Raw genomic sequence first — 7,711 nt, forward strand, 5'->3', positions numbered from 1 at the left:
TCAAAATAGGACTCCAGAATTTCCAGATTTTTTTGTTGTTCAATACAGATTAATTACATACGTCTTTATGTGCACTAACTAATATCATAGGCTAATTAATTTGGGGTTCAACACCTGAGGAAGTGGAAACTCAAAACACATTACTAACTCTAAATATAATACCCACTGCTCGTAGCCATGTATTCATCCAACAGTACATTTAATTTCCTAAAACAACTTTGCAGTTGTAGGCTACTACCCATGAGACCTTTAGGGCTATAGGGCAAAGACAACTACAACTGCAAAGTTTTTTAATATTTTTTTTCTTGGCAATGGCATGTCCGCATTTCAGGCGCGCCACTCCATATCTCAAAGCCATATCAAATATGAAATAGTTGCTATTGAGCTGAATATTGAGAGTTGAGAAATACAAATTATACCTACAGAAAGCTGAGATCCCCCTCTCTCCGACAGGGACAAGGGGACAAAGCTTCCAAAGTTGTGTTTTCCCGCAATTACATTTTGAAATGTTATGCGATCAGACTGCATTTTTCTCTCGAGCTCTGGGGGTAGAGGAGGGTGGTCAATCACAGCAGCAGGCCCCAGCAAGGGCACAGCCACAGGAGCAGGCCCCAGCGAGGGCACAGCCACAGGAGCAGGGAAGACACTTTCAAAACAGGAATCATGAGGATAATGCACTTTACTGTTTGACCAAATCATGGTTATACAGTGGGGGAAAAAAGTATTTAGTCAGCCACCAATTGTGCAAGTTCTCCCACTTAAAAAGATGAGAGAGGCCTGTAACTTTCATCATAGGTACACGTCAACTATGACAGACAAATTGAGAAAAAAAAATCCAGAAAATCCCATTGTAGGATTTTTAATGAATTTATTTGCAAATTATGGTGGAAAATAAGTATTTGGTCACCTACGAACAAGCAAGATTTCTGGCTCTCACAGACCTGTAACTTCTTCTTTAAGAGGCTCCTCTGTCCTCCACTCATTACCTGTATTAATGGCACCTGTTTGAACTTGTTATCAGTATAAAAGACACCTGTCCACAACCTCAAACAGTCACACTCCAAACTTCACAATGGCCAAGACCAAATAGCTGTCAAAGGACACCAAAAACAAAATTGTAGACCTGCACCAGGCTGGGAAGACTGAATCTGCAATAGGTAAGCAGCTTGGTTTGAAGAAATCAACTGTGGGAGCAATTATTAGGAAATGGAAGACATACAAGACCACTGATAATCTCCCTCGATCTGGGGCTCAACGCAAGATCTCACCCCGTGGGGTCAAAATGATCACAAGAACGGTGAGCAAAAATCCCAGAACCACACAGGGGGACATAGTGAATGACCTGCAGAGAGCTGGGACCAAAGTAACAAAGCCAACCATCAGTAACACACTACGCCGCCAGGGACTCAAATCCTGCAGTGCGAGACGTGTCCCCCTGCTTAAGCCAGTACATGTCCAGGCCCGTCTGAAGTGCATTTGGATGATCCAGAAGAGGATTGGGAGAATGTTATATGGTCAGATGAAACCAAAATATAACTTTTTGGTAAAAACTCAACTCGTCATGTTTGGAGGACAAAGAATGCTGAGTTGCATCCAAAGAACACCATACGTACTGTGAAGTATGGGGTTGGAAACATCATGCTTTGGGGCTGTTTTTCTGCAAAGGGACCAGGACGACTGATCCGTGTAAAGGAAAGAATGAATGGGGCCATGTATCGTGAGATTTTGAGTGAAACCCTCCTTCCATCAGCAAGGGCATTGAAGATGAAACGTGGCTGGGTCTTTCAGCATGACAATGATCCCAAACACACCGCCCGGGCAACGAAGGAGTGGCTTCGTAAGAAGCATTTCAAGGTCCTGGAGTGGCCTAGCCAGTCTCCAGATCTCAACCCCATAGAAAATCTTTGGAGGGAGTTGAAAGTCTGTGTTGCCCAGCGACAGCCCCAAAACATCACTGCTCTAGAGGAGATCTGCATGGAGGAATGGGCCAAAATACCAGCAACAGTGTGTGAAAACCTTGTGAAGACTTACAGAAAACGTTTGACCTGTGTCATTGCCAACAAAGGGTATATAACAAAGTATTGAGAAACTTTTGTTATTGACCAAATACTTATTTTCCACCATCATATGCCAATAAATTCATTAAAAATCCTACAATGTGATTTTCTGGATTTTTTTTCCTCATTTTGTCTGTCATAGTTGACATGTACCTATGATGAAAATTACAGGCCTCTCTCATCCTTTTAAGTGGGAGAACTTGCACAATTGGTGGCTGACTAAATACTTTTTTGCCCCACTGTAGCTGCCCAAAAAATAGGACGTATTGAGTGAGGTGACAATGTAGAATGTGCTCTTTCTACGTTTAAAGGCCCCCTTTCTGTTTTTGTTTTTTTTACAATCCATGATCTTGGCTGTCTAACTGATGAGAAAGTCGGAGCAGATCTCTTTGCTGATGCCGCATTTGACTTTGAATGTGTCTTTGCGTGACCTCAGCTCAGCATATCAGAAAACCGGTCCGTTGCCCACTGATCAGCAAAAGGCTCATTATAGATTAGTATGGCCATGTCACCTTTCTCATTCTTTTATTTGGTATGTCAAATCAAATCAAATTTGCGCCGAATACAACAGGTGTAGACCTTACAGTGAAATGCTTACTTACAAGCCCTTAAGCAACAATGCAGTTTTAAGAAAAATACGTGTTAAATAAAAAATAATTAAAGAGCAGCTGTAAAATAAAATAACAGTAGGGAGGCTATATACAGGGGGTACTGGTACAGAGTCAATGTGTGGGGTCACAGGTTAGTTGAGGTAATTGAGGTAATATGTACATGTGGGTATAGTTAAAGTGACTATGCATAGATAATAAACAGAGAGTAGCGTAAAAGAGGGGGTGGGGGGGACAATGCAAATAGTTGGGGTAGCCATGATTAGCTGTTCAGGAGTCTTACGGCTTGGGGGTAGAAGCTGTTAAGAAGCCTTTTGGACCTAGACTTGGCGCTCCAGTACCACTTGCCATGCGGTAGCAGAGAGAACAGTCTATGACTAGGGTGGCTGTAGTCTTTGACCATTTTTAAGGCCTTCCTCTGACACCGCCCGGTATAGAGGTCCTGGATGGCAAGACCTCTATACTTGTTTTTGTGTGTGTGTCAATTTTGACCAGCCCACCCAACAAAAAAATATCCAGCCCATCTGGCATTTGCCAGAATTGCCAGATGGCCAATCCACCCCTGTGCCACTCTGATCCACTTTCACTATCTGTGACAGACTACTGCCGATAAGACTATTCAGTGGAAAGGAAGGCTGGGTTTCATTGCAATGTTTAAACAGTTGTCTGCTTCTAGCATGGTGTTATCACCTCCCCATACAGAAAAAAATACATTTAAAATACATTTAGTTTCTATTTATTAATTCATTAAATTTCTATTCATTTAAAATACATTTTTGGAATATACTGTATGTCAAAATGTTCAGAATTGGTCAAAAAATATATTCTTCAAAAATGTATTAGCAATGTATTTGTGTAAAATGTGTTTGAATTAAATATATTTAATAAGAAATAGAATGCCTTCGGAAAGTATTCAGACCCCTTGACTTTTTCCACATTTTGTCACAATACCCCATAATGACAAAGTGAAAACAGGTTGTTAGAATTTTTTGGCAAAAATACACTTGCATATATACAGTGGGGAGAACAAGTATTTGATACACTGCCGATTTTGCAGGTTTTCCTACTTACAAAGCATGTAGAGGTCTGTAATTTTTATCATAGGTACACTTCAACTGTGAGAGACGGAATCTAAAACAAAAATCCAGAAAATCACATTGTATGATTTTTAAGTAATTAATTTGCATTTTATTGCATGAAATAAGTATTTGATACATCAGAAAAGCAGAACTTAATATTTGGTACAGAAACATTTGTTTGCAATTACAGAGATCATACGTTTCCTGTAGGTCTTGACCAGGTTTGCACACACTGCAGCAGGGATTTTGGCCCACTCCTCCATACAGACCTTCTCCAGATCCTTCAGGCTGTCGCTGGGCAATACGGACTTTCAGCTCCCTCCAAAGATGTTCTATTGGGTTCAGGTCTGGAGACTGGCTAGGCCACTCCAGGACCTTGAGATGCTTCTTACGGAGCCACTCCTTAGTTGCCCTGGCTGTGTGTTTCGGGTCGTTGTCATGCTGGAAGACCCAGCCACGATCCATCTTCAATGCTCTTACTGAGGGAAGGAGGTTGTTGGCCAAGATCTCGCGATACATGGCCCCATCCATCCTCCCCTCAATACGGTGCAGTCGTCCTGTCCCCTTTGCAGAAAAGCATCCCCAAAGAATGATGTTTCCACCTCCATGCTTCACGGTTGGGATGGTGTTCTTGGGGTTGTACTCATCCTTCTTCTTCCTCCAAACACGGCGAGTGGAGTTTAGACCAAAAAGCTCTATTTTTGTCTCATCAGACCACATGACCTTCTCCCATTCCTCCTCTGGATCATCCAGATGGTCATTGGCAAAGTTCAGACGGGCCTGGACATGCGCTGGCTTGAGCAGGGGGACCTTGCGTGCGCTGCAGGATTTTAATCCATGATGGCGTAGTGTATTACTAATGGTTTTCTTTGAGACTGTGGTCCCAGCTCTCTTCAGGTCATTGACCAGGTCCTGCCGTGTAGTTCTGGGCTGATCCCTCACCTTCCTCATGATCATTGATGCCCCACGAGGTGAAATCTTGCATGGAGCCCCAGACCGAGGGTGATTGACCGTCATCTTGAACTTCTTCCATTTTCTAATAATTGCGCCAACAGTTGTTGCCTTCTCACCAAGCTGCTTGCCTATTGTCCTGTAGCCCATCCCAGCCTTGTGCAGGTCTACAATTTTATCCCTGATGTCCTTACACAACTCTCTGGTCTTGGCCATTGTGGAGAGGTTGGAGTCTGTTTGATTGAGTGTGTGGACAGGTGTCTTTTATACAGGTAACGAGTTCAAACAGGTGCAGTTAATACAGGTAATGAGTAGAGAACAGGAGGGCTTCTTAAAGAAAAACTAACAGGTCTGTGAGAGCCGGAATTCTTACTGGATGGTAGGTGATCAAATACTTATGTCATGCAATAAAATGCAAATTAATTACTTTAAAATCATACAATGTGATTTTTTGGATTTTTGTTTTAGATTCCGTCTCTCACAGTTGAAGTGTACCTATGATAAAAATTGCAGACCTCTACATGCTTTGTAAGTAGGAAAACCTGCAAAATCGGCAGTGTATCAAATACTTGTTCTCCCCACTGTATATATGCAAGTTTGCCAAAAGGCACCTAAAGAACTCTCAGACCATGAGAAACAAGATTATATGGTCTGATGAAACCAAGATTGAATTTTTTGGCCTGAATGCCAAGTGTCACGTCTGGAGGAAACCTGGCACCATCCCTACGGTGAAGCATGGTGGTGGCAGCATCATGCTGTGGGGATGTTTTTCAGCAGCAGGGACTGGGAGACTAGTCAGGATCGAGGGAAAGATGAATGGAGCAAAGTACAGAGAGGTTATTGATGAAAACCTTCTCCAGAGCACTCAGGACCACAGACTGGGGCGAAAGTTCACTTTCCAACAGGACAACTACCCTAAGCACACAGCCAAGACAACGCAGGAGTGGCTTCGGGACAAGTCTTTGAATGTCCTTGAGTGGCCCATCCAGAGCCTGGACTCAAACCCGATTGAACATCTCTGGAGAGACCTGAAAATAGCTGTGCAGCGACACTCCACATCCAACCTGACAGAGCTTGAGAGGATCTGCAGAGAAGAATGGGAGAAACTCCCCAAATACAGGTGTGCCAAGCTTGTAGCATCATACCCATGAAAACTCGAGGCTGTAATCGCTGCCAAAGGTGCTTCAACAAAATAGTGAGTAAAGGGTCTGAGTACTTATGTAAATGTAATATTTCATTATTTTATTTATATATAAATTAGCAAATATTTATAAAAACCAGTTTTTACTTTGTCATTATGGGGTATTATGGGTAGATTGATGAGGAAAAAAACAATTTAATTCATTTTAGAATAAGGCTGTAACATAACAAAATGTAGAAAAAGTCAAGGGGTCTGAATACTTTCCGAATGCACCGTATATGTTGCATTATTGAATCCTTGTAGTTAGATGTTTTAGTATTTTATATTGTTGCCGTAATTAATGGTTATAATGTTTGCTAGCTAGCCTAGCCTCATGCTAAGCGATTGTGTAGAATTGTGTAACATTTATGTTTACACTACTATAGTGGGTAATCTGTTGAGATGTGTTGGACAACATACATACAATTTGATGGTTTTACATGCTAGATAGCACTATTTGTAAGTGAATAGCCTTTATTTTGGTACAGATACTAATTAATTGAATAGCAATAGCTATATGTACTGTTAAAGGGACTGAATATTGGATATGAAAGTATGTGAATTAATATGTTTTATGTAAATATTTTTCTATTGATAATGAGTACTGTGGATAAAAAAAAAATAATAATAATTCTTCAAGCTCTGTCAAATTGGTTGTTGATCATTGCTAGATAATCATTTTCAGGTTTAACATAGATCTTCAAGCCGATTTAATTCAAAACTGTAACTCGGCCACTCAGAACAATTCACGGTCTTCTTGGTAAGCAACTCCAGTGTAGATTTGGCCTTGTGCCTTAGGTTATTGTCCTGCTGAAAGGTGAATTCATCTCCCAGTGTCTGGTGGAAAGCAGACTAAACCAGGTTTTCCTCTAGGATTTTGCCAGTGCTTAGCTACATTTAGTTTCTTTTTTATCCTGAAAAACTCCCCAGTCCTTAACAATTACAAGCACACCCATAACATCATGCAGCCTCTATAATTGAAAATATGGAGAGTGGTCCTCAGTAATGTGTTGTATTGGATTTGCCCCAAACATAAACCTTTGTATTCAGGACCAAAAGTTAATGGCTTTGCCCCCTTTTTTGCAGTATTATTTTAGTGCCTTGTTGCAAACAGGATGCATGTTGTGGAATATTTTTACATTTTCACTCTGTCAATTAGGTTAGTATTGTGGAGTAACTACAACGTTGTTGATCCATCCTCAGTTTAAACTCAGTGACTGTTTTAATGTCAACATTGGCCTCCTGGTGAATTCCATGAGAGGTTTCCTTCCTCTCTGGCATCTGAGTTAAGAAGGACACCTGTATCTTTGTAGTGACTGGGTGTATTGATTCACCATCCAAAGTCTGATTAATAACTTCACCATGCTCAAAGGGATATTCAATGTCTGCTTTTTTTTTTACCCATCTACCAATAGGTGCCCTGCTTTGTGAAGCATTGGAAAACCTCCCAGGTCTTTGTGTTTGAATTTCCCTGCTCGACTGAGGGACCTTACAGATAATTGTATGTCTAGTGTATAGAGATGAGGTAGTCATTCAAAAGTATGTTAAACACTATTATTGCACACATAGTGAGTCTATACAACTTATTATGTGACTTGGGTTAGGGTTAGGGTTAGGGGAAAACACAACAAAAGCTGGTCACCAGCGAAAAGACAATGAAGCCTGGTCACCTGTGAAAACACAATGAAGCCTGGTCACCAGTGAAAACACAACGAAGGCTGCTCACAAGCGAAAACACAACCAAGGCTGGTTACCAACACAAAACACAATGAAGGCTGGTCACCAGTGAAAACACAATGAAGGCTGGTCACAAGCAAAAACACAACGAAGGCTAAG

This window comes from Coregonus lavaretus (assembly GCF_964263955.1).
Source record: "Coregonus lavaretus genome assembly, contig: HAP1_SCAFFOLD_1901, whole genome shotgun sequence".
In the NCBI taxonomy this organism is placed as follows: Eukaryota; Metazoa; Chordata; class Actinopteri; order Salmoniformes; family Salmonidae; genus Coregonus; species Coregonus lavaretus.